This window comes from Sycon ciliatum, chromosome 1, assembly GCF_964019385.1.
Source record: "Sycon ciliatum chromosome 1, ocSycCili1.1, whole genome shotgun sequence".
In the NCBI taxonomy this organism is placed as follows: Eukaryota; Metazoa; Porifera; class Calcarea; order Leucosolenida; family Sycettidae; genus Sycon; species Sycon ciliatum.
Window position 1 is genome coordinate 63,125,166 of NC_088643.1, and position 24,157 is coordinate 63,149,322.

The 24,157-nt window shown below is 51.2% G+C and overlaps 1 long non-coding RNA gene across 1 annotated transcript in view; it reads right to left on the reverse strand.

Annotated features, from left to right (window-relative positions):
- Window positions 1-10,760: 10,760 nt before the first annotated feature.
- The window catches only part of LOC135804821 (uncharacterized), a 187,022-nt gene continuing 173,625 nt past the window's right edge, over window positions 10,761-24,157 (reverse strand). Inside the window, exon 2 of the long non-coding RNA XR_010551088.1 lies at window positions 10,761-11,029. This is a non-coding gene — a long non-coding RNA (uncharacterized LOC135804821). The remainder of the gene's footprint in view (window positions 11,030-24,157) is intronic.

The following is a 24,157-nucleotide window of genomic DNA, read 5'->3' on the forward strand; positions in this document are numbered from 1 at the left end:
AGGCTCTGTCTTGGGGCCGCTTTTGTTCACGGCCTACACAGTTGATCTGCCAACCGCCTGCATAAATGACAACACTGAGTGCAGCCAGTTTGCCGACGACACTGCCATCATTGCCGCTCAGGAGAATTTTCTAGCCGCAGAAGAGCACCTCCAGTCAGCTGTGACAACCGCGGCACAAAGGCTGAATGATTGGCATCTCCTGGTCAACGAAAGTAAGACCACTGTCATCCACTTTCACCACACCAACCGGCCACCTCCCAGACCACCATCAATCACACTTAACGATACCAACCTCACTGTGGCCTCAAGGCATCGCCACCTTGGCCTCCTCATACAGCAGAATCTATGCTGGAACTCGCATGTTGACTACATCATCCCTAAAGCGACCAGGAAGATGTTCCTTCTCCTGAGACTACGCAATTCCTTAAACACTTCTGCTCTCTCCTCCATCTATCTAACCTACATCCGCCCTATTCTTGAGTATGCTTGCACTGTCCTCTCACCCCTCCCCGCAACCCTGAACGACCGGCTTGAGCGCATCCAACGGCGCGCTGCTCGCCTCTGTTTGCATCTCCCCCTCTTTGAACACAGAACCCACTCCGTGCTGCTGCACCGACTCAAATGGCCATCACTCAGCAGCCGCCGTACCCTCTCCCATATCCTTCTTGCACACAGCCTGCATCAAAGATATGCACCACCACACCTTCTTGCAATTCACCTACCCCGAATACAACCCATTCGCACGCTCAGGTTCCCCCGAACCTTTGAGCTACCCACAACACGTACAAACCGGCTAAGAGACTCCCCCATCTATGCTTCTCTTGATCTCTTTAATAGCATCCCACCCAGCATCCGGCAAATCAACCCCAGACGAGATTTCAAAGCAAACATACTACCCGTCAGGCGAAATAGCACGTCATAGTACATTTGAGATCAGCGGGAAGAAGATGACGACGTCCACTAATTTAGTATCTGTGCACACGAATCTGTTGTGTGTGACTCTGTATGTCAGCTATGATATCATCTTCTGTGGTTCCATGCCTAGCATGTACGTCTGAACCATCCTGCAAAGTTTGAATGACGTAGGTTGAGCGATCGCTTCTCGAAACATACTTTTTGAAATTCTCTTCATAGTATCTTCCACCATTGAAATTTCGAATTTCTTCGAAAAAAATGCTGAGAGGGGTGGCTTGCAACCTCGATATGGCTTGTTCCAGGCATGCTTTGGAGCCATCTTCTGTTGAAGTAGTGGCAGGGATCTGCCCTGCAACTGCTACAACAAAAAATGATTCGATCTGAGAAAGGGTGAGACCGCGAATCTCGGTTGAATATTGAGTATTTCAAGCCTTTTCACGACGAAGATGGAGTTCTTTTTGGAGATGGACGTCGCGGCAAAGGACATGGTGTCCGACTTCTGGCGTCTGGTGAAGCCAGGGATCATTTGTCCAGTCAGGTCGGCAGCCCAACCGTCGGTAAGCTTGTGTTTGGATCCCGTTCTGCTCGATGTGGCAGATCACAAACAATTTGATATCGCACAAATTGATCTCAGCATCGTGCGTACGGTATTTTATATTCAGAAAATCCCAAAGTGTCTCTGTGTGGCCGTCCTATGCCACGAGAAACTCCAATTAGGCTCCTATGTCCTCTGCCTTCATGATTGAATGTCCACTTCGTTTGAACAACGAACACATCAATCGAGGAGGGCTTTGCAACGAAAAATACAGCTATACTGGAGCTGAAAAAAGAAAGAAAAAACGTGCTCAGGGTGAGACTCGAGTACACGCATACTCTCCCAGCAGGTGAAACGCAAATTTTTGTGAAAATGCGTGACGCCGACTGACCAGTAATTTCGCCTGACGACTTGTCATCTCTTCCGTATGTACTTGCTCACATTGCTCAGCACATCTATAGCTCCATTGCGCCCAGCCTACGTGATTAACTCCCAATTAGTATTGCCATCGCTACTGCCTCAGCAAGCAGCTAAACTTTGATCTCTCTGTATCTGATCCCCGTGCCTGTAATTATTTTTCTCTTATTGGCCACAGGCCATCGTGAGAATAAAAGAATTCAACAACAACAGCAACAGCAACAGCAGCAGCAGCAGCGCCGTGCAGACTACTCCAAGGGGAGTATGGGACTGTGAACACAGAAGGCGGGAGAATTCACGGAGTTTGCGTCAGGCGAAATTACTGGTCAGTCGGCGTCACGCATTTTTCACAAAAATTTGCGTTTCACCTGCTGGGAGAGTATGCGTGTACTCGAGTCTCATCCTGAGCCCGTTTTTTTCTTCTTTTTTTCAGCTCTAGTATAGCTGTATTTTTCATTGCAAAGCCGTCCTCGATTGTTGTGTTCGTTGTTCAAACGAAGTGGACATTCAATCATGAAGGCAGAGGACATAGGAGCCTGATTGGAGTTTCTCGTGGCATAGGACGGCCACACACAGACACTTTGGGATTTTCTGAATATAAAATACCGTACGCACGATGCTGAGATCAATTTGTGCGATATCAAATTGTTTGTGATCTACCACATCGAGCAGAACGGGATCCAAACACAAGCTTACCGACGGTTAGGCTGCCGACCTGACTGGACAAATGATCCCTGGCTTCACCAGACGCCAGAAGTCGGACACCATGTCCTTTGTCGCGACGTCCATCTCCAAAAAGAACTCCATCTTCGTCGTGAAAAGGCTTGAAATACTCAATATTCAACCGAGATTCGCGGACTCGCGATTTCTCGGATCGATTAATTTCCTGCTGGAACAGTTGCAGGGCAGCTTCCCGCCACTGTTTCAACAGGCGATGGCTCCAAAGCATGCCTGGAACAAGCCACATCGAGGTTGCAAGCCACCCCTCTCAGCAAAAAATTCGAAGAAATTCGAAATTTCAATGGTGGAAGATATACTATGAAGAGAATTTCAAAAAGTATGTTTCGCGGAGCGATCGCTCAACCTACGTCATTCAAACTTTGTAGGATGGTTCAGACGTACATGCTAGGCATGGAACCACAGGCGATGATGCCATAGCTGACACACAGAGTAACACACACAGCAGAATCGTGTGCACAGATACTAAATTAGTGGACGTCGTCATCTTCTTCCCGCTGATCTCGAATGTACTATGACGTGCTATTTCGCCTGACGGCAGATCTAGCCCGCCAGCGTGAAGGGCAGTGCAGCTACGGCGAATTCACTGGGACGATTGAGTAGGCGAACTTCGCTGATTGAAGCTCCACACGCAGCCACTCGATCCCTCATGTGGCGCAGGCCACGACAATGGCGAAGAGCTCCTTGTAGGTAATGCTTAGTTCCAGTTACTGCGGGGACCAGTCACCTCTGAACCAGCAACCATTGAAGAACGCTCCAAATCCAATGGTGCCACTTGCGTCGGTTTGCGACTGGAGGTCAGCGCTGGGCATCCACTTCTCTAGCAGGAAAAAATGACTTTCCGTTCCATATTGACAGAGTCTGGTGCCACCAGCTCAGGTCGCCCTTGGCTGAGGCTGAGAGGTGCAGCATTCGGTGAGATGACATCTCAGATGTGGCCTTGTCGAGGTCATGCAGGCGGCGTAAGAATGTATGGGCGGCCGGAATTGCTCTGGAAGCGAACGAGAGGTGGCCCAGGAGTGAGGTGAGTTCGCGGTTGCGAACGCAACCAGATATAGCAGCAGAATGGCCTATCGTGAAACTGTGACACAACCGCAACACGAAGTGAGAGAAGGAGTGATCAGAATGACGGTTAAGGAGCACGGCTAATCGGCTAACATTGATGGGGGTCTCTTAGCTACGCGTCCACATGATACAAGTTATTTGCATCCAGAACAGTGGCCTGATATGCCAGCAAATCATTTGCCCTATCTGGAGCCGCCGCAACAATTACTCTCGTGTAGACAAACGCCTCGAGCCATGACGCTACATCGTGGACATGGCGGCGCTGGGCCTGAGTTGGCTTCTGTACAAGTTGGACAGAGCGGTTAGCCCCCACAGCTAGCTGGACCACATCGGGCTCCACAACCAGCTGGTCCGGGAGGAGGTCGTCGAAATCAAGAAACTCGCCGGGTTCAATTCGCACGCGGAGTTTATCAGGTACAGAGAGCGACGGACGAGCAGCCGGCGGATGGCCCAATGCATGAACGGAGCTGGAGTTGACAGGCGGCACGACGGCTGCAGCAGATTCCAACTGCTCTACTCGCTCCATCAGGGGCTGGAGGACCTGAGAAACAGCCGAAGCAAGTACATCAGGGGTCACACTCAAGGCGGCGGCAGAAAAAACTGACGGCGCAACGTCGGAGACAACAGAGGCCGCGGAGGAAGATAATGGAGTCCCGGTTGGTTGACGACGAACAGGAGTTGCCCTTGCGCGCGCATTACTGCCTGCAGCCGAAGTTTGAGTTGCCGCCCCGGGACCAGGGGCCACATTCAAGGCGGCGGCAGAAGAAACTGACGGCGCAACGTCAGAGACAACAGAATCCGAGTGGGGAGGTATTGGAGTCCTGGGCGATTGAAGACGAACAGGATTTCGCCGCACACGCACATTACGTCCTGTATCCGAAGGTTGAGCTGCCACTCTGGCCGATGGCGTCTTTTGTCTGGCCGAGAAACGAGCCATCGTGAGAATATAATACTCAAAATTAATAATCTCTGGCCACTGAAGACACGTAGTCTGACGGGACTGAGCTGAGAGAGAACAAGGAAAGCGAATACTAAAGACGGCAGCCAATCGGCAGAACTAGGACTGACACTCTGAAGCAGGACGGAGGCAAACTCAAATCAGAAATCAGAATTTTCGAGTTCAGAATTTGAAAGCTGACTGCAGGCAAGGAAACTGGAAAGACAGCAAGCTCTGTTGTGCGCACTGGAAATCTGCGCATGCGCAGAGCGTGGGCATGTGGTCTATGATACACAGCAGTGTGTAGAGAGAGCAAGATTGTGCACACGCGTAAGGGGGGTTGTGCAACCCGTTATAAAGGCCAACAGCGAAGCAATGGTACGTGACTGTTAAGTGTTAACAACGGTTAACTCCTACGTTAACCGAACATTTACCCGCCCTGGTCGTCAGCTCACTGAATGTCCTTCCGCGCGAGCGAAACCGGCTGCAAGGCATGAAAAGCCTACTGCCACTCAATACCCAGGGACGACCCTGACCAGAAGGCCAAGGCCGCCCCGTGGAGGAGGCCAACAAAGAGAAAACCAGGAGCTAACAAATCTGCTTCCTCTCCGCGAAAATTTCACACAACACACACACACACACACACATGTACACACACAAGCATGTACACACGCATGCCCCCCCCCCACACACACACGTACACACACACACACACACACACACACACACACACACACACACACACACACACGCACGCACGCACGCACGCACGCACGCACGCATGCATGTATACACACATCATTAGCCCGACTGCTGCATGAGCGATAAGTGCTGCGGATAGTGATTATGCACCCTGACTGGCTCGTTCTCCTAGCCAGTATGGCTAATAGAAAGTCAGCCCACCTTGGCAACCAGGATGGATTTGCTTGGTCCTGATCTTTCCGACAAGCCCCTGTGATGAAAATCCAGCCCGGTGATCTAAAATTAGAATGGTTACAATTACAGTAAAACCTGTAATGGCGACCACTCGGATATGGCGACCATTCGACCATGGCGACCACTTTTCCTTGTTGCGGACGCATTCACATTCAAAACACCTCGGATAAGGCGACCACTCGCTGCTCAACGCGACCGGCGACCACCCACCCGCGACCGCTTTGTACAGTGCTAGTCATGTAAATGTATGCATTGCATGGTGCACCAGGCATGGTAGATCTACACATCAGTGCAGGAAGTGTAGATGTGTATGGTGCATGCACGACATTTGACAGGTCTGAGGACCCCAGGCACATGAGTCGTGCTAGAGTAGCATAGGTGTGTGCACTGTGATGCACTGATCAAAATGATGTATCACATGTGGATATGGTCACGTGACCCACTGAACCTGGATAGGAAGACCACCTGGCCACGGCGACCACTTTTTCTCGTCCCTTGAGGGGTCGCCTTAGACAGGTTTCACTGTATTTCGTACGGAGCAGTGCAAGCAAACTCTACCAAGAGAGTCTGTGAGCTGGAATGCCAGTATATTGGGGAAAACAGGCCAGCATGCAAAGGGTTAATTTTTTGTAAAAAGGCGTCGTGGAGACAATAATCTTAATAATGCAATGAATATAACTAAATGCGCACTCATATCACAACCATGGGGACGAATAGCACACGTGCACATGCATGTCCAATGTCACACTGCACTTGCTGAATTTCCTATCATTTCTCACCTCACCTATAGTTTCTATTACCTGTGCAATTTTTTTCCTAAGTTTGTGCTATTTGTCTTAATATACTTGTATCCTCGTTGTTTCACTCCAAGTGTATAAATCCTATTGTAGTTTCATCATTCTCTTTAGTCATGAATTCCACTGATAACTGTGACAAGAAAACGTTCTGGAATACATTATTCGTCCCCATGGTTGTGATATGAGTGCGCATTTAGTTATATTCATTTCATTTTTTTCATTGCTAATTTTGCGACTATTGTCTCCTCAAGAAAGTAAGTAAAATTCTGCATCCATTTCAGTCACCACCACCACCGTTGCGCAGTATTGACTCCTCAGCGGTTTTTAAATATCCCAAGTATAGTAAAATATTACAATAACTTTTTTCTCTATGGCGTGTATGTGTCATGATTGTGGCCTACATAGACAAGTTTAAAAATCTGAGGAAGACACACAAAATGGCAAAATTTCATGCATTGACATCCCTCCAAAAACACGGGTCCCCACAATTTTTAACCCTTTCACTGCCACTGTCGACGAAAGTCGACAGCGCATTCATGCACTCTGAGTGCCACTGTCGACGAAAGTCGACAAGCAAACATGCAGTCCCCAGTGCCACCGTCGACAAAACGTCGACTTTTGTCGACAGGCAGACTTCACCCAGTTTGGGCCACTATTTTTGACTATTAGAGATGTTTAGCCGTGGTAGAGGGCCACTAGGCCCTAGAAGAGGTCCATACCCATCGAAATACGCTGCCAGAAGCATGGGTTGCCATTTGAAAAAAATCGAACCAGCGTAGTTGAAAATGCGCATCTGATTTTTAGCCGAGCGGCGTGAAAGAAATCGGTTCTCACGCACTTCCACCTTGCTGAGTCGGTGCCAGTTTTTTCCTCTTTCCCGTCAACTTTCATTGCAAGGAGCATGACATTTGGTTCAGACTTGATGCCTAGCCATTGCCCAAGCCTCCAGGCGGCTATCCATTGCGATAGGCGGTTGGAGTAACGGGTAGAGACAACCACACGACGGATTCCTCACGGACGCATTCACTGCAAACTTGGCGGAAACAGAGCTGGCGGCGCTCACCGAGTCCAGAACTAAACTTTTCTAAGAACTACCACGTTACAATGGCGACCAGCACAGTCAAGAGACACTACAGGTATGTCAGCTACAACATAATTATATTCTTTCTACAACGACACCTACCTCAAGCTCAATTCCTGACGATCTACTGCAAGCTGATGCAAAAGTGCATTACACCCGCGAACGCCGCGCTTGTCAACGGAACAGGGAAGGGCTTCACTCTCCGAAGTCGAAATGTATTCGGACTGCTGCTAGTCAGGAGAACAAACGACCACCATGGCGGCAGAACATTCCGCAGCTGTTCACCGACACGATCTGCTTCACCAAACGACTTACGATCGTTTCGTTCTCCGAGTGTTCTGGTGGCAGCAACTAGAATTTCGTCCGCAACAACAGGACGAAAGTCTCACGCAACTGAAGTCCTGTTGCCACGAAGACAGAGAACATTCCGCACGCCATCTCTTCTGCTTCCAGTGTTGTAGCTCTCCGGTCCACTGGCAAATCTTTCAATCTCAGCTAACAAAAAAAGGATCTGCTTCTCTCTCCAAAACAACAACTAACTTTACTTCGCGAGTGTCCGGGCCGATCGTGTACATAGTGTATGTAGCGCATGCGGCGCACGGCGCACTTTCGCATGACATGACATGCATTTTGCACAACGGCTGGCGCTAGCGCCCAGCACGGTTGCACTTCGGATTTTGCGATTTTTTCAACGGCAATGGCTTCCTTTATGAGTTGTCTACCTATGATGTATACTTTGGAAAGCGATATTCCGTACAGAAAGTACCAAAAAAATCCATGAGAAGTTGGCCTTTCGATTTTTCGAGCTGGAGGCAAATGTGCCTGGCAGGGAGGGAGTGTACAGCTCAGCTGACAGCCTGGCAGGGAGCGCCTTGTCACCTTGAGTGGTCAGCTGGCAGTGAAAGGGTTAAGCCAATCAACATCAGCAATGAACATGGAATAAAATCCCAAGTTGATAAAAAATTCTGTGCTTTGTGATTTTTGGAGTTTGGTGGTCTGAGCTACCGGAGAAACAGAAAACAACAACATCTGCACGGTTTACAGATTTGACCTTTGCCTGAAAGTGCAGACGAGAAAACTTGCTTCTGGTGTGACTCTAGACAGGCTTTTGTCGTGGTACATTGGCCAGCGCGTACTACAGTTCAATACGGCTCCACCGTATTTGAATCTCGACCAGGAATGGTGAAGTTTGACCCTAGTAGGCCGGCTTAGGTGACTTTGTATGACATACGTTTAGAGGAAGGTATCTCGTCATCTGCCATTTTAGTAGTTTCTGTAGAGCAAGAAATCTGGCCATTAGCACTCAAGGGGATGGCAAACATGGTTTTTACGTTAGTTCACAGCAAGTGAAATTGCAGTGCACCACAACTGCTACTCATGAAGACACTCAACTTACTTTGAAGCATTTCCAAATCCTGGCTTCCAAACACTGGACGAATACACAAACACAACCATGCAAAAGCACACACACACACACACGCACACGCACGCGCGCGCGCCCACACACACACACACACACACACACAAAACACACACACAGACACACACATACACAAAAACACACACCCACCACACATGCATGCACAAACATATCAAAAATAGACTTGGGTGGAGAGCCAAGGATCAATTTATAGTAGTAAAGAAAGAGATCAAGGAACTACAAGTTACGCTATAACGAGCGTGCATCCGAGACGTGCCAGAGCTGAAAGCCAGTTAGCTGTAGAAGGTCAGTGCCGTCGGTCAGTGTCGTGCAATGTTATCGCCTGAGCTGATTGTTAAGTAGCTGGTGGTGTTAGTGGACATTATAGCGAAACTTGTAGTTCCCTGGTGATTTTCATTACTGTATATGAAAACATATTTTGCTCCAAAACTGGTCAGGAAAAAGCCGCATGAGGTGATTTGAAGGCGGCGATGGAGAGTGACAGACAACAGAAGAATGTCCATAAGATGATTTCCAACAGCCAATGTTTGAGTTTGTGCGAAAGTTTGCTGGAAACCAGCTCCTAACAGAGAGGAATTGTGGAAGAGTGGTTCCTCGTGCAGAGTAGGTGACAAAGAAACCAGTGTCACGTCTCTGGACGTGACGACTGCGACTCTCCATATCTTTATTTCTCTTTCTTCTCGAATGATTGCCGTACGTTTATTCTGCTTTTCTGCTGACTGGCTGTGCATATTCCAGTTTTGCCGGTTATACTAATTCCTGGGAGCACCTTGTGCCATTCTATCCAATGATCGCCCCATCTCTACGCGCTGTAAAAGAAGCTATCATTTGTAGTGTCCCACCCCAGGGGGTTCTACTCGGACTCGCCCAACTCGATCACACACACACTCGAGGCCATTACAGATTTCAGTACATCTCCAACTCCATATCCGAAAAAGACCAAGCTCACGTGCGAGCATGCGCACTACATACATATGGTCCATGTCCAGGACATGACAATTTCCCTTCACTAGTTGAGGCGAAGCATCTAGAACTATGCAATAGTAAACATATCAACATGCAATCTCAAAACTCACAACTGCCGAGACATAATATTTCATGATACACTATACACCATAATTATATACAGCAAGTATGTATGTATGTATAACTCATAATCACAAGGTGATCGTAGAGGCATTAATCAGCGAGAGAATTGTGAATGATGTCTCTGAATCCAACTCTATCGTGTGCTGCATGAGAGAGAGCATGCAAGGGAAGACCCGTCCAACTTTTAATGTTAGAAATTAGGGGTGAAACGAGTATCTATTTTGACCAATCGATCACTCGTTCATAATATTCGATCGAGTATCCGATTATTTCGAGTATTTTATCAAAATTCAAAAGGGCTAGATTTGTGAGTTCTCCACAAAGTCGGGAAGAAATTATCTGTGAACATAAAAAACAAAAGTCGCCAACGTCTTGTACAGAGTGTAAAGTAACGATTTTCATCAGTACTGTCATATCTCAGAACGTTAACTGACGTTATTTGCCGTGGTGATCGCATCGTCCAAGTCATAAAATACTGACTCAAAGGCATGCATAACACATGCATACCAGTGGACGAGCGGTACAACAAAGGTTTTTGAAAAATAGAATGCCAATACTAAAAAAAAAAAAACAAAAAAAAAACAAAACGATCGAGTGCAAAATTTCGAATACTCGCTCGTTTGAAATTTTCGAACGAATACTCGAATATTCGAACTAATCGTTTCACCCCTATTAGAAATCCATGATGTCGCGGACCTTCCTCTCGGTCGAGATCCAGGAGTTGATCCTTGCAGGAAGGGCTTGGAGAAAACGTCATGTCTCGTAACATGGCCAAACCACATCAACTTAAATTTCTTGACTTCGTTCGCTAGCCGCATCCTTGCTCCGATGATGTCATTGATTTCTTCCAGGATAGATTGGTTGGTACGCCGGTCGTGGTATGTTACTCCTAAGAGTGGGCGGAAGCATTTCATCTCGAAGGATGAAATTCTTCTCATTGATGAGGCAGATAATGTCCAAGATTGGCATCCGTATAAAACAGTTGCTAGCACAATAGACCTAACAAAACGAAATTTAGTAGGCAAAGAAAGTGATGGCGATTTCCAAATGAATTGAAGCTCAATGATCTTTTGCTTCCCTAGTGCTAAGCGTCTTCTTATTTCCACATCGGACTTGCCATCCGACGTGATTACGGCACCTAAGTATTTAAACTGGGATACCTCTTCTATTCGCTCATTGCCTACTTGAATGCACCCCAGATCACCACCGCCCTCCGGCGCTGCCATTGACTTGGTCTTGGAAGCATTGATCTGCATGCCTTGTCTTGTTGCACTCGTATCCACGCGCTCGGTCAGGTCCATCAGCTCTTCCACAGACGATGCGATTAGATCTATATCATCCGCAAAACGTAGGTTGGTCACGCACATGCCGCCGATACATACTGACCCATCAAACTCCTCCAGAGCGTCAGACATGATGTACTCCAGGAATACGTTGAACAGACAAGGCGAGAGTAAACAGCCTTGCCTGACACCCACTGACGTGGTGAACCAATCGGTGATAGTGGATCCAACAACGATGCCAGCTTCAGTAGTAGCGTAAAGCGCTTCAATCAGGTCCACAATTCTTGCTTCGATGCCATGCGCTTTCATAATCTTGAATAGCGCATCAAAGGCCTTACGGAAATCGATGAAGCAATGATACACAGCCTGCTGATGATATACACCATAAATATATAATTATATACAATATCCAGCAGAGTCCAAAATATATCATTTAAACTCCACAGACTAGAATAGGTCTATATGAACCGTGTGTTCTGAACGTCAATCCTTGAAACGAACTGGTCGAACAGTAGCGCGGGTTGACCGTCGTTCAGCTTGCGGTGACGATGTTTTGCTGTAGCTGGCACGTGAAGTGCTAACCGACGCAGACTCACTAGTACCGGTTGTTGCTGAGACCGGCGCGCCTAGCTCCGCTGCCGTGACACTGGCGTCGTTGTTGCTGAGTGACGGCTGTGTCGGAACCTGAGCTGTTAAACTTGCTCCACTCTGCTCAGACACCCCTGCATCGAGCTGAGGGATTTGCCGAGGACGGAGCTGGTTGCGATGGCGTTTCCACATTGCATCACCGACTTGTATCTGATACGTCATCGGACTGAGAACAGCCGTGACCACGGCTGGGGCCCACTTATCTCCTCCTTTGCCAAAATTCAAAGCCAGGACAGCTTGGCCGCACTGAAATTCCGGCATGTGCTCCAGATTGTTCTCGTAAACCTCCACGCCCTTACGCCCTTCCATTTTCAAACGATCATATTTGATGCGATGTTGTCGCCCCATCAACATCTCGGCCGGTGTTTTTCCATTCGCCTGTGGGGTAGTACGATGCGAGAGCAAAAACCTCTGCAACTTTGAGTGAAGTTGCCCTGGTTCATCATCCATGACTTTCATTTTGCTCTTGAAAAAAATCCGTACCGTTCTGCCATTCCATTGGTGGCCGGATGGCCAGGAGCGGTACACGTGTGATGAATTCCATTCTTCCGCAAGAACGTTTGAAATTCGTCGCTTATGAACTGTGACCCATTATCCGTGACTGTGCGAGATTTATGAGTGTCAGTTGTCATGTAGTCAAGGAGGGAGTGTGCGAGATTTATGAGTGTCAGTTGTCATGTTGTCAAGGAGGGAGTGTGCGAGATTCACGAGTGTGATTTTGAGTGTGATTGGACAGGACACTGCGCTGAAATAGAATGAGTGTCGTTGTGATAACATCATTTACGAGTGCGTTGTTACGATACAGTGTTTGTTGTGCGTGTTTGTTGGATACGCCGAGAATAATCAGTTGCATAGATAATACTTACGTTGTTGCTTGCATTCTCGCTCTCCACAACAACTCCACTGCGTGCTGCGTTCTATGTATTCCTATTCTGTACACTGACTCTCTCTGACAGGGTTTGCTGTCACCCTGTCTCTGGGCGCAAGCACCCTCTGACAGACCAAACTGATTTGCTTCATCTCCACAATATTTATCTCCTTTCGATTTGAATTTCTGTTTGTTCTGCACTCTGATTTTTCCTTGTTGCACCTGCGCTTTTGTACGCGGAATTTTGCTGTCGCCATCGCGTCGCCATTATTTATATCCATGGTTACGTTGTGGTATGACTCATCGATGCATCATGCATGATCATTCTGCTTTTCTACTCGTACACTTCGATATGCATGCACGCACACTGCAGTACACGTAAGCCAATGCACGCACGCGGGCACGTTTTGCTGATGACAGCGATTTGGCGATCGTTGTTGTTGTTGTTTTCTGGTTGATTTGAGAGTATGGTTGAAACCAATAAGTAAATGCAGTCTTCTAGTTGTCTCCATGAAAAGGCCAGGAAATCGCGCTACAACAGGGGTCTGAAGACCGCGTAGTTTTTAGTTGTGGTCGATAATTTCACAGTGACGATATGGTTTGGCAGGCCGAAAATAGCAAACACGCGTTGCAAAGCCATTATTGTTGACGCTGACGTAGCATGGGACGACGGAATAGCGTGGTAGTAGACGGACTTTCCCCTACACAAATCACTATTTATTACTAAGTATTGCACTATGCAGTGCTGGCACCATCAGATCCCTTGCGTTCATTCGCTAGCTAGCGCTCGGAGCTGTAACTGGCAATCTCGTACCGTATATAGATCCGTGTGTCAGTTGCCCAGTGTTGTAGTTGTAAGTCTAACACTACTTCTCCATCACTGCATCAGCTCAACCGCCACCACTGGACTGCCTTTTTACACTCTTTTATTGACGAATAAACAAGAACACGGAAAACGACTACATCTTGACAAGACGACAGACCAAAGACTAGCTCACACAGTTTCGCGCATGCGCACAACACCACCAACCAATGACGCGTGTCCACAGCGACCAAGACGAAACAAACACGTGACACCAAATCTACCTGTTGTACATGTGGCTGCGCTTGTGTCTCTTCGTAGTACATGCGGTTGCACGTGTAGCTCTTTGTCGTACATGTGGCTGCTTTTGTGTCTCTTTGTTGTACATGCTGCTGAGTCGTGGTACATGCTGCTGCGCTGTTTTTGACTCCTGCGTACATGCGGCTGCACCGTCTTCTGTCCCCGTTGGTACACACTTGCTCGTCTTGTCCCCGTTGTACGCCTTCAATCTAATATATTCTGTTGTCTTGTCTTGTCTCAGTGTCAGTCGTCCGTCGTTCGTTGTCAGTGTTAGTTGTCTGATAACCATGAGTTCTCCATCGCCTACTGAAGCGAAGTAGAAGAAAAAGCTCTCTAACAATTTGTACTGGCTCTTTGTTGTGTGGCGTGGCGAGGGGCGTAGAGACAGTTCGTTCACGGTTCTCAAACCCGAGACGACATTTGGCGCCCAACAAATCGTATCCACGACCCTGAGTTCGTCTCCATATCAGCTGTGTTTTCGTCTCCTCTTCGTATTCTCGCCATGGCCCAGCTACTTGAGTCTCACGAACGTCCAAGCCTCTCATGAGCGCGCCTACTCAGGTGAGAATGCCTTTGTAATTGTCTACTCTGCGTAATGTGTTGCCGTAACTTGTATTCGATTTCGAATTTTTTCAAATTGTTTTGCGTTGGGTGACTCTGGTCCCGGCAGGAGGTCCGTGGAACCTTGTTCTCTTGTGCTCGAGTGTGTAGTGTAGTCTAGCTGCTCGTTGTCCGTTCGCCCCGTTGTGTTCGTTGTTCCTGTGTCGCTCTGACTAGTAGATCGATTACCCTGTACTGTACGGTTGTGTGTATGAAAATTTCAAACTTCTGTTCGTGTGCTACGCGTTCGAATCTGGAACTTGTTTTTGCTTGCTCGTTGTCGCAGACCGATACATTCTCTGTTTCGAGTTGTTTGCATGCGTGTGTTGTGAGTGGATCACGATAGATTGAGACGCTCGAATTATTGCTAGAGTTTCTTACCTGAGATGTATTTTCGCTGCGATTGAAGTTCTGCTGCAGAAGTGTTAGGATTATTTACCACTACCTGACAGGGTTTGCTGTCACCCAGCGTCGGGTGCTAACACCCTCTGACAGGTGTAACCCTTCAGCTTCATTCTTTTCTTCTTTCTTTCACAACCGTATTTTGAATTTTCTGTTTGTTTGATTTTGCTCTGCACCTGGTCGTTGCTTGCAGACCAGTCGCCATATTTTCTATAGTTACGCTGACTGTGCAGTCGCGTACTCATGACGTAGTAGTGTAGTGTGTCTTCTAGAAGCCGTGTCAGATTTGTTCTCTGGACCCTTTCGCTTTCTTTGACATCACGTATCCATATCTAGAAGCCGTGTCAGATGTGTACTCCTGACCCTTTCGCTTTCTTTGACATTACGTATCCATATCTGTTTTACGGGAGCTTTTGTGAACCCGCGCGGTCGCGCGCATGGTTCCCCCGCATCTTGCTGTGTTGTACGATAATTTGGTACTACGTTATCTTCTTTATCCTTTTCTGGACATCTTGGTCCTTTTCGGGCCTTCTTGTTCAGGTTTTCTTGTCGTTTGTCTTTTGTCTCTTTGTCTTTCAATCGTGTGATTGTTGGAACCAGGTTGCCTACGATGTCTCCTACGACCCTTGTGTGAAGTATTATTGAAGAGCCTTGTTGGCCACACTCGTCGTGAATTCAGCATGGGTAGCTTTGATCTCGTCTTGTATTGTGCACTTGTGCTTGTCACGGAGACCGAGTTGCCGCCGGACTGCTCCGATATTGTGACTGTGTCGCGTGATTTGTTTGGATGTCCACCTGAACGTTCTCGAGGTGCTGCCTCGTTTGTAGTCGATCCATTTTGTTTTGTTTCGTGTTTCTACCGTTTCACTAGTAGATCTACTAGTAGTAGTAGTTTCTCCATGTTCCGTGCAGAGCGTTGTCAGGCTCGGTCATGCACTGTGCACCCAGTCGGAAAGCTGGTGGCTTCCGGTTTGGTGGGAGGTGTGAACTTCATGTAGGATTCTCGTTTCGGATCCAGGTTGAATTTTTTTGTGAGCGTATGGTTTTGTAATAATTGTGTTTCGGCATGTGGGTTTCTCTAGTTCGTTTGGGTAGGCGTCTGATCATGGTGAGCCACGGTCTGCCTGGTGGTCTGCAGGGATCCTGTGTTTTGTTGTATCGGTTTGCCTTGCGGGTGTTATGGTTTCCGCGTGTTGCTGGTTGGCCCTTGCGCGCCCCAGTCGGTCCCTGACAGTTTTTTTTCTCGGTTTTTTGGTTTTGCGAAGCGGATGTAGTTCCGTGTTTTTCAGGTTCAGTCCCTGTGGTTTTTTCAGGTTCAATCCCTGTGGTTTTTTCAGGTTCAATCCCTGTGGGGTTTTTCAGGCTGCAGACCTGTGGGTTTTCAGGGTAGCGCCCTGTGGTTTTTCTTCATTATCTTTTGCGTATTGGTAACCGATTTGTTTGTGTGTCCTCAATGGTGTCCTCACTGATTAATTGCTCCTGTTTCAGTCAACGTGTTCTTCCTGGCTGCTCTTCCCTTCTTTCGTGTGCTTTTCTGATTTTTGGTGATGGCTGAGATGTTTGCGTCAGTCCTTCTCTCTTTCTGTGTGTGTCCTGTGATTCTCGGAGTTTCTGTAGCGCCATCGGTTTTCGGACAGCCGGCCAGTGTGCGTCCTGCTGCCCCAGTCTTCTTCTCGGTCGGTGCGTGCTGTCGGTCTCGCCGCTCTTGGCAGCGTCGCTGGGTCCGTCGGCTTAACCCTGTTTCCTCATGCATTATGTACTTTTTGTTTGTCTTGACTGTTGGGTGGGTGGCGTACTAGGTTGGTGCTGTTCAAATAATCAAGATCCAAAGGGACAACTACAGGTCGAGCAGCTCGCCAGCCGGGGTCCTCTGCAAAATCTGTTGCTTGCAGGTTCCATTTGATTGATGCACAGTTTTGCGGGGCTCCCGACTGGTGTTAACCCTCCTGGCCTACTCGTCATGCATTCAACAGTTGTGGCCCCACTTCTTTTCTGTTTTATTGTCGCCTGTTTATGTTGCTCCACATTTCATTTATCCTGTCTTTCTGTCTTCTTCTCCGGTCTGTCTTCTTCTGTTTTTTTAAATATATATACACTTCCATCCACAGGAGCGGATGTCTTTTTTTGGTGGGGGATAGTGTTGTACACTGCGTGCGGGGCGTAGAGACAGTTCGTTCACGGTTCTCAAACCCGTGACGACACCAGCTCAGTTGTTGCAGAGTCTTCGCCTCCGTTATTTCTGTCGTCTTACCTTCAATACAGTTTTGGCTAGCATGCGCCGTTACAATAGTACGTGCACCAGCGAGGCGACGGGTGTGCGGTACTCACGCAACCCTGATCGAGTACGAGAGTATTATTTTGGAGTCTGTGTCTGCGGCGAGGACAGTGCGTGCTGCATGCGCACAGGATCAGTTGCAACAGGAATCCACACACGTATACATGCAGAGTAGCACCACATGTAGTGCGAGTGACAGTGTGTCTTTGGGTGCACCTACAGCTGCTCTGTCCAGTACAAGCAGACCTACGCAGGGCCAGGCCCTCCCGTCGTATGAGTATCATGAGTACGGCGTTGACCAAGGTCCGCCCGACATACATGTCAACGGGGACCCATATGCGGCGCTCACTGATGACTTCGAGGTCAAGCCTCCACGTTGCCATGGGCTGATACCAGTGATGGTCACAGCTACAGAGAGCCTTTCAAATACGAGTTCAACATCGCCGGCTCAGCCGCCGTGCACGGAGTTTTCGAACTCCCAGACGCAGCAATCGTACGCAGAGTTTTTGAACTCTCGGGCTTCGCAGCAGCCGCCGTGCACGGAGTTTTCGAACTTTAGGCCGCAGCCATCGTACACGGCGTCTTCGAGCTCTCTGGCTTCGCAACAGCCGCTGTACACAGAGCTCTCGAGGTCTGTGCCGCAGCCGGCCTACTCGGCGCCACGGCAGTCGTCAACGCAGGTCAGGCAGCAGCCGCTGTACACAGCGTTGTCAAGTACCGGTAGTTCTGTGCAGCAGCCGTCCTACTCGGCGCCACAGCAGTCGTCAACGCAGGTCAGGCAGCAGCCGCTGTACACAGCGTTTTCAAGTAGTTCTGTGCAGCAGCCGTCCTGCTCGGCGCCACAGCAGCAGCCGCCGCAGCAGCCGCCGCAGCAGCCGCCGCAGCAGCCGCCGCAGCAGCCGCCGCAGCAGCCGCCGCAGCAGCCGCCGCAGCAGCCGCCGCAGCAGCCGCCGCAGCAGCCGCCGCAGCAGCCGCCGCAGCAGCCGCCGCAGCAGCCGCCGCAGCAGCCGCCGCAGCAGCCGCCGCAGCAGCCGCCGCAGCAGCCGCCGCAGCAGCCGCCGCAGCAGCCGCTGTACACAGCGTTGTCAAGTACCGGTAGTTCTGTGCAGCAGCCGTCCTACTCGGCGCCACAGCAGGCGTCAACGCAGGTCAGGCAGCAGCCGCTGTACACAGCGTTTTCAAGTAGTTCTGTGCAGCAGCCGTCCTACTCGGCGCCACAGCAGTCGTCAACGCAGGTGCAGCAGCCTCTGTACACAGCGTTTTCAAGTAGTTCTGTGCAGCAGTCGTCCTACTCGGCGCCACAGCAGTCGTCAACGCAGGTGCAGCCTCTGTACACAGCGTTTTCCAGTAGTTCTCTGCAGCAGCCGTCGTACTCGGTGCCACGACAATCGTCGACGCAGGCCACACAGCAGCAGCTGTCCACAGTGTTTTCAAGTTCCGTAGAGCAGCCGCCACACTAAGCGCCGCTGCAGCCGCCACAGCAGCCGCCGCAAGCAGTGCCGCAGCAGCCGCCGCAGCAGCCGCCGCAGCAGCCGCCGCAGCAGCCGCCGCAGCAGCCGCCGCAGCAGCCGCCGCAGCAGCCGCCGCAGCAGCCGCCGCAGCAGCCGCCGCAGCAGCCGCCGCAGCAGCCGCCGCAGCAGCCGCCGCAGCAGCCGCCGCAGCAGCCGCCGCCGCAGCGCCGCTGCACACAGCAGTGCAGCAGCCGCCGCACGCAGCGCCACAGCAACCGCTGTACGCATTGTCGACGCCACACCAGACTCGGAGCGGCTTCCGACCATACAGTCAAAACCCGACGCTGTCATCGCAGCTAACGCGTTTAGCCGTTACGCCGCATTTGTCGCCACCTGCACTGACTCTCTCACCTGACAGTTACTCAGGTCAAAGTCCACACAGCGCGGCACCATCTGATGTCTATCTCCATCTGAACAAGATCACCATCCCAACTTTCAGTGGCCACAAGAAGGCGTTCGACACTTGGCGTACGGCATTCATGGTGTGCGTAGATCAGCAGCCGATATCAGCCGAGTTGAAGCTCCTCCAACTCCGCCAGTGCCTCACGGGCCCGCCGCTGAAGAGCATTGAGGCATTTGGCTACTCAGCGTCTGCGTACTCAGCCGCAATAAGTCGCCTGGAGCACAAGTACGGTGGCCTCCGTCGTAAGACGGCCGTCCACATGACCGCACTCTTGCAGTTTACGCCCATCCGGGATCGGGGCACTGCCGCAGAGTTCGAGCGATTGGCTGACTTGCTGCAAGTCACAATCATAAACCTGCAGGATGTTGGGCGACATGGCGAATTGGCCGCAGGGACATTCTGCACCCAATTGCGGCAGAAATTGGGCCCGGAGTTGCTGACCAACTACAACAGATGGCGATGTGACACAGGTGCCGAAGAGTCCGTGCCCCACCTACTGCAGTGGGTGCTGCGCGAAGCAGACTTCCGCACGGAGGTGGATGAGACGCTGCACAGCGTCGCCAACACAGCACTGGGTTCCCGGTCACCGCCATCCGCCAAGCCTTCCAGGTTTGGACCAGCTACGGCGTCTGCGTTAGCAGTGTTGTCCACCAACCCTTGTGCGTACTACTCACAGGATCACGCTGACGCACAGTGCTCCGTCATTACTTCACTCGCGAGACGGAAGGAAATAGTGAAACGGGACGGGCGCTGCTTCATGTGCCTCAAGCAGCACCACATGGCCCGCAGCTGCCAGTCAACGTTAAAGTGCGCCAAGTGCAGCCGGCGACATCACGTCAGCATCTGCGATGGCACGCTAGTGCTTGCTGGCAAGGGCAATTCGTTTGGCACGGCCACCAAGTCCGGTCAGCGACGTGCGTCGCCAGCCAATGACCCCTCGAACGAAGCAGGCACATCCTCAGCTGTGGGCACGGTCGGCAATGGTGGAGCTGTGCTCCTCCAGATGGCTAACGCTACAGTCTGCTACCCAGCAGACCCGACCCGCACCGCCATGGTCAAAGTTGTTATGGACGGCGGCAGCCAGAGATCCTTCGTGGCATACGATGTGACCAAGCAGCTGGGTCTTCCAACCCTTCAGGATGAGTGGATCTGCCTGAACCCGTTTGGTTCGCGCGAGGGCAGTGCTGCCAGCTGTGTGCAGATCGTCCGTCTCCGCGTGCAATGCACCGATGGCGGGGAGATCGACTTGGACTGTGTTGTGTCCAACACTATGTGCCCACCCGTCCACAACCAGCATCCGCATATAGCCGCCCCCAGCACGCGGCGCTCGAGGGTTTACCCCTGGCGAATGACAGCGCAGGCACCATCCAGATTGACGTCCTCATCGGTGCAGACTTTTATTGGAAGTTTGCCACCGGTGATGTGCGGCGGAATGAGGATGGGCCGACAGCGATAGGCACACGGCTCGGTTGGGTCCTGTCAGGGCCATCAGCCATTCCCCTGTCCAGCCACACCATGGCCCACCCAGTCTCACATGCTAGCTGCAACATTGTCCCTTCGGAGATCGACGTGGATAAGCAGCTTCTCCATGCCGTCCAGAAGTTCTGGACCTTGGAGTCCCTCGGAATAACGACCAACAAGCCCGAGGTGATGGAGACGTTTCTGCACACCATCCAGCATGATGAACGCCGGTACGTGGTCAATCTTCAGGCGCGTAGCACCGCCGTTGGCGGTGGTGCGGCCAGGGGGGTCGGGGGGGGGGATCTCCCCCGGAATTTTTTTGAAATTAGGGTGCAAAATCCTGCATTCTGGGCACTTTTGGCATTGCTTTACTATGGTGGTCGTGGTCGGGCGAAGGCCGGAGCGGCTGCTACGCCCCTGATCTTCCATGGAGGGAGATGCACCGGATGCTACCGGACAACCATCAGCAGTGTGAACGCCGACTACAGTCTACCCTGAAGAAGCTACGGCGGCTACCGCAAGTACGAAAGGAGTATGACGCAGTGATGAAGCAGCAGTTGGAGCTTGGGATTGTCGAGCTTGTGCCATCAATCGAGAGCGATGTGCCGGGCGACACACATTATCTGTCGCACCATCCCGTGATCCGAGAGGACAAGAGCACCACGAAAGTCCGCGTGGTGTATGACGCCTCGGCCAAGGCGGGCACCGCGCCATCCCTCAATGAGTGCCTCCACACCGGACCTCCTGTCATGGAGCACATTCCAGATATTCAGATGGGTTTCCGGGTGAACAAGATCGCGGTGACGGCGGACATTGAAAAGGCATTCCTGATGGTCGGCATCGCCAAGGAAGACAGAGACATCCTGCGATTTTTACGGGTTAATGATGTCAACAGCGATCATCCCAGCACCTTGACATACCGCTTCACAAGAGTGGTATTCGGTGTGTCATCCAGCTCATTCCTCCTGAATGCCACCATACACCACCACATGGATCAGTATGCTGCCGACGATTCGCAACACGTCGAACAGCTCATCAAGTCGCTGTACGTGGACGATGTAGCCGGTGGTGATGCCGATGAGGAAGCAGCGTACACCTTCTACATGAAATCGAAGGTGCGTCTTGCTGAGGCAGGCTTCAACCTGCGGAAGTTTGCTTCCAACTCAGAGCAATTGATGGCTCGAGCACACGGCGACGAAAGCGATGCGGGCTCCAGCGCAACAGACCGTACCACAGTAACAGAAGATGTGCAGTCGTACGCCAAGAGCACGCTGAACACCGACGCCAGCCTTCTCCAGCAGCATGAGAAGGTCCTGGGCCTCCCATGGAATCGCAAGGCAGACACGCTGGTCTTGGAGGTCCGTGCTGTATTCGCCGAAGTGGCTGTTGACACCATCACTAAGCGCCAAGCGCTGTCAGCATCATCCCGGATATTCGACCCACTCGGCTTCATCACGCCAGTGACGGTGGCACTCAAGATGTTTATCCAGGAACTGTGCAAAGCCAAACTGGAATGGGACCAGCCGTTAGTGGGAGAGCAGCTGGCAACTTGGCGTACGCTCGTCACTGGTTTCGCCACTATGGAGCCAGTCAGCCTTCCCCGGTGGTATTTCCATGGCGCCAGTTCCCAAGCAACAGTGTCGCTTCATGGATTCTGCGATGCATCCGTCAAGGTGTTCGCAGCAGTAGTGTACCTGGTCAGCCACGGGAAAGGAGACACACAAGTCCAACTAGTTGCAGCACGCAGCCGAGTTACACCCGTCGCTAAACAGTCCATCCCACGCTTGGAGCTCATGGCGGCGCTAGTCCTGGCCCGACTCGTGTCGTCGGTGCTATCGGCATTGACTGGCGTAGGTAACATCGAGGAAGTCTGCTGTTGGACGGATTCGCAAGTCGCGCTAAGTTGGATTATTGGAGAGCAGCACGAGTGGAAGCAGTTCGTGGAGAACCGTGCGCAATCTATCGGACGTCTTGTCCCGTCATCAGCTTGGCAGTACTGCCCGACTGACTCCAACCCTGCAGATCTGCCGTCACAGGGAGTGAAGCCGAACCAGCTGGAGCAGACCATCTGGTACTCTGGACCGTCGTGGCTCGCCACTGCGAAGTGCAACCCCGACGGAGCTAGTCCTCCTCCTACACGAGCAGTTAGAAGCGATGTCCGAACTGAAGAAGGGCCAGCCGACAGCTGCCCTGCTCACCGGGTCAAAGGCACCGGAGGTCGATATCGGACAGATTGTCGACATCAGCCGCTTCAGCGACGTCGACAAGCTACTACGAGTCACGGTTCTAGTGCTGAAGTTTGTCAGTCGCTTGCAACAGAAGCCTGACCCCGAAGTTCACTCGGCAATGGCGTACTCGAAGTCGTTCTGGTTGAAGGATGTGCAGTGGTCGGTCGTCAGGGACCCCAAGTTCTCAAGTTGGCAGAAAGAGTTCGGAATCTTTTGCGACGACTCTGGCATCTTGCGCTGCAAAGGTCGGCTGCAGAAAGCGGCACTCACGTTCGAGCAGAAGCATCCCACTATCCTGCACACCACACATCGGTACACTGACCTGATCGTCATTCGCTGCCACCGCCGAGTCGCTCACAATGGCGTGAAAGAGATACTCACGGAGCTGAGGTCTGCCTACTGGGTCGTCCGTGGTCGCCAGTACATTCGGAGCCTGTTGCTAGCGTGCCGTGTCTGCAAGCGTGTCGAGAGCGTGGCGTATGTGCCTCCAGCAGCTCCGCCACTGCCAGAATTCCGGACGACAATCGACGCGCCATTCACCTACACTGGCGTCGATTTTGCGGGACCGCTGTACATCAAAGAGCAGGGTGCTGTGAAGAAGGTGTACATCGCGCTGCTCACCTGTGGCGTTACCCGAGCGATTCATCTGGATCTCGTGCCAGTTCTCTCCGCTGAGACGTTTCTGCGCTGTTTCTATCGATTCACAGCCAGATTCGGCATCCCGAAGGAGATGAAGTCGGACAACGCCAAGACATTAAAGTCCACGGCAAATACCTTGTGTGCACTGTTCGAACTCGATGAGGTGTCCTCTCAGCTTGACAGCAGGTCTGTGAAATGTTCATTCAACCTCGAGAAGGCCCCCTGGTGGGGTGGCTTTTAGGAGCGGCTGGTCAAGTCCGTCAAGCGGTCACTTACGAATAGCTTCTGACCATGCTCATCGAGATAGAGGCGGTCTTGAACAGTCGCCCATTATCGTTTGTGTCAACCGAAGATCTGGATGAGCCGCTTACGCCGTCACATCTGATGTACAGTCGGCGCATACTGTCCACGCCCATGGCGGACCCGGACGATACAGAGGTGGCTACAGTACATCGCGACTCACTATTGAACCGCCTCGTCTATGTCAAGTCTCTGATTGACCACTTCTGGTCGCGCTGGACATCGGAGTACCTGCTGGAGCTGAGGAACTCGCATCGCACCGGGAACGCTCGTCGTGGCAGTGACATCCGGGTTGGTGACATCGTTGTCATCCACGAGCAAGGCGTGCAGCGAGGTTTGTGGAGACTCGGCCTAGTTGAGGAGCTCCTGCTGAGCAGTGATGGCAGTGTGCGCGGTGCTACTGTCAAGTGCTCAACCAATGATGGTCGTCCGTCACGCTTACGTCGCCCGATTCAGCGTGTCTACCTTACACTGATTGCAATATCA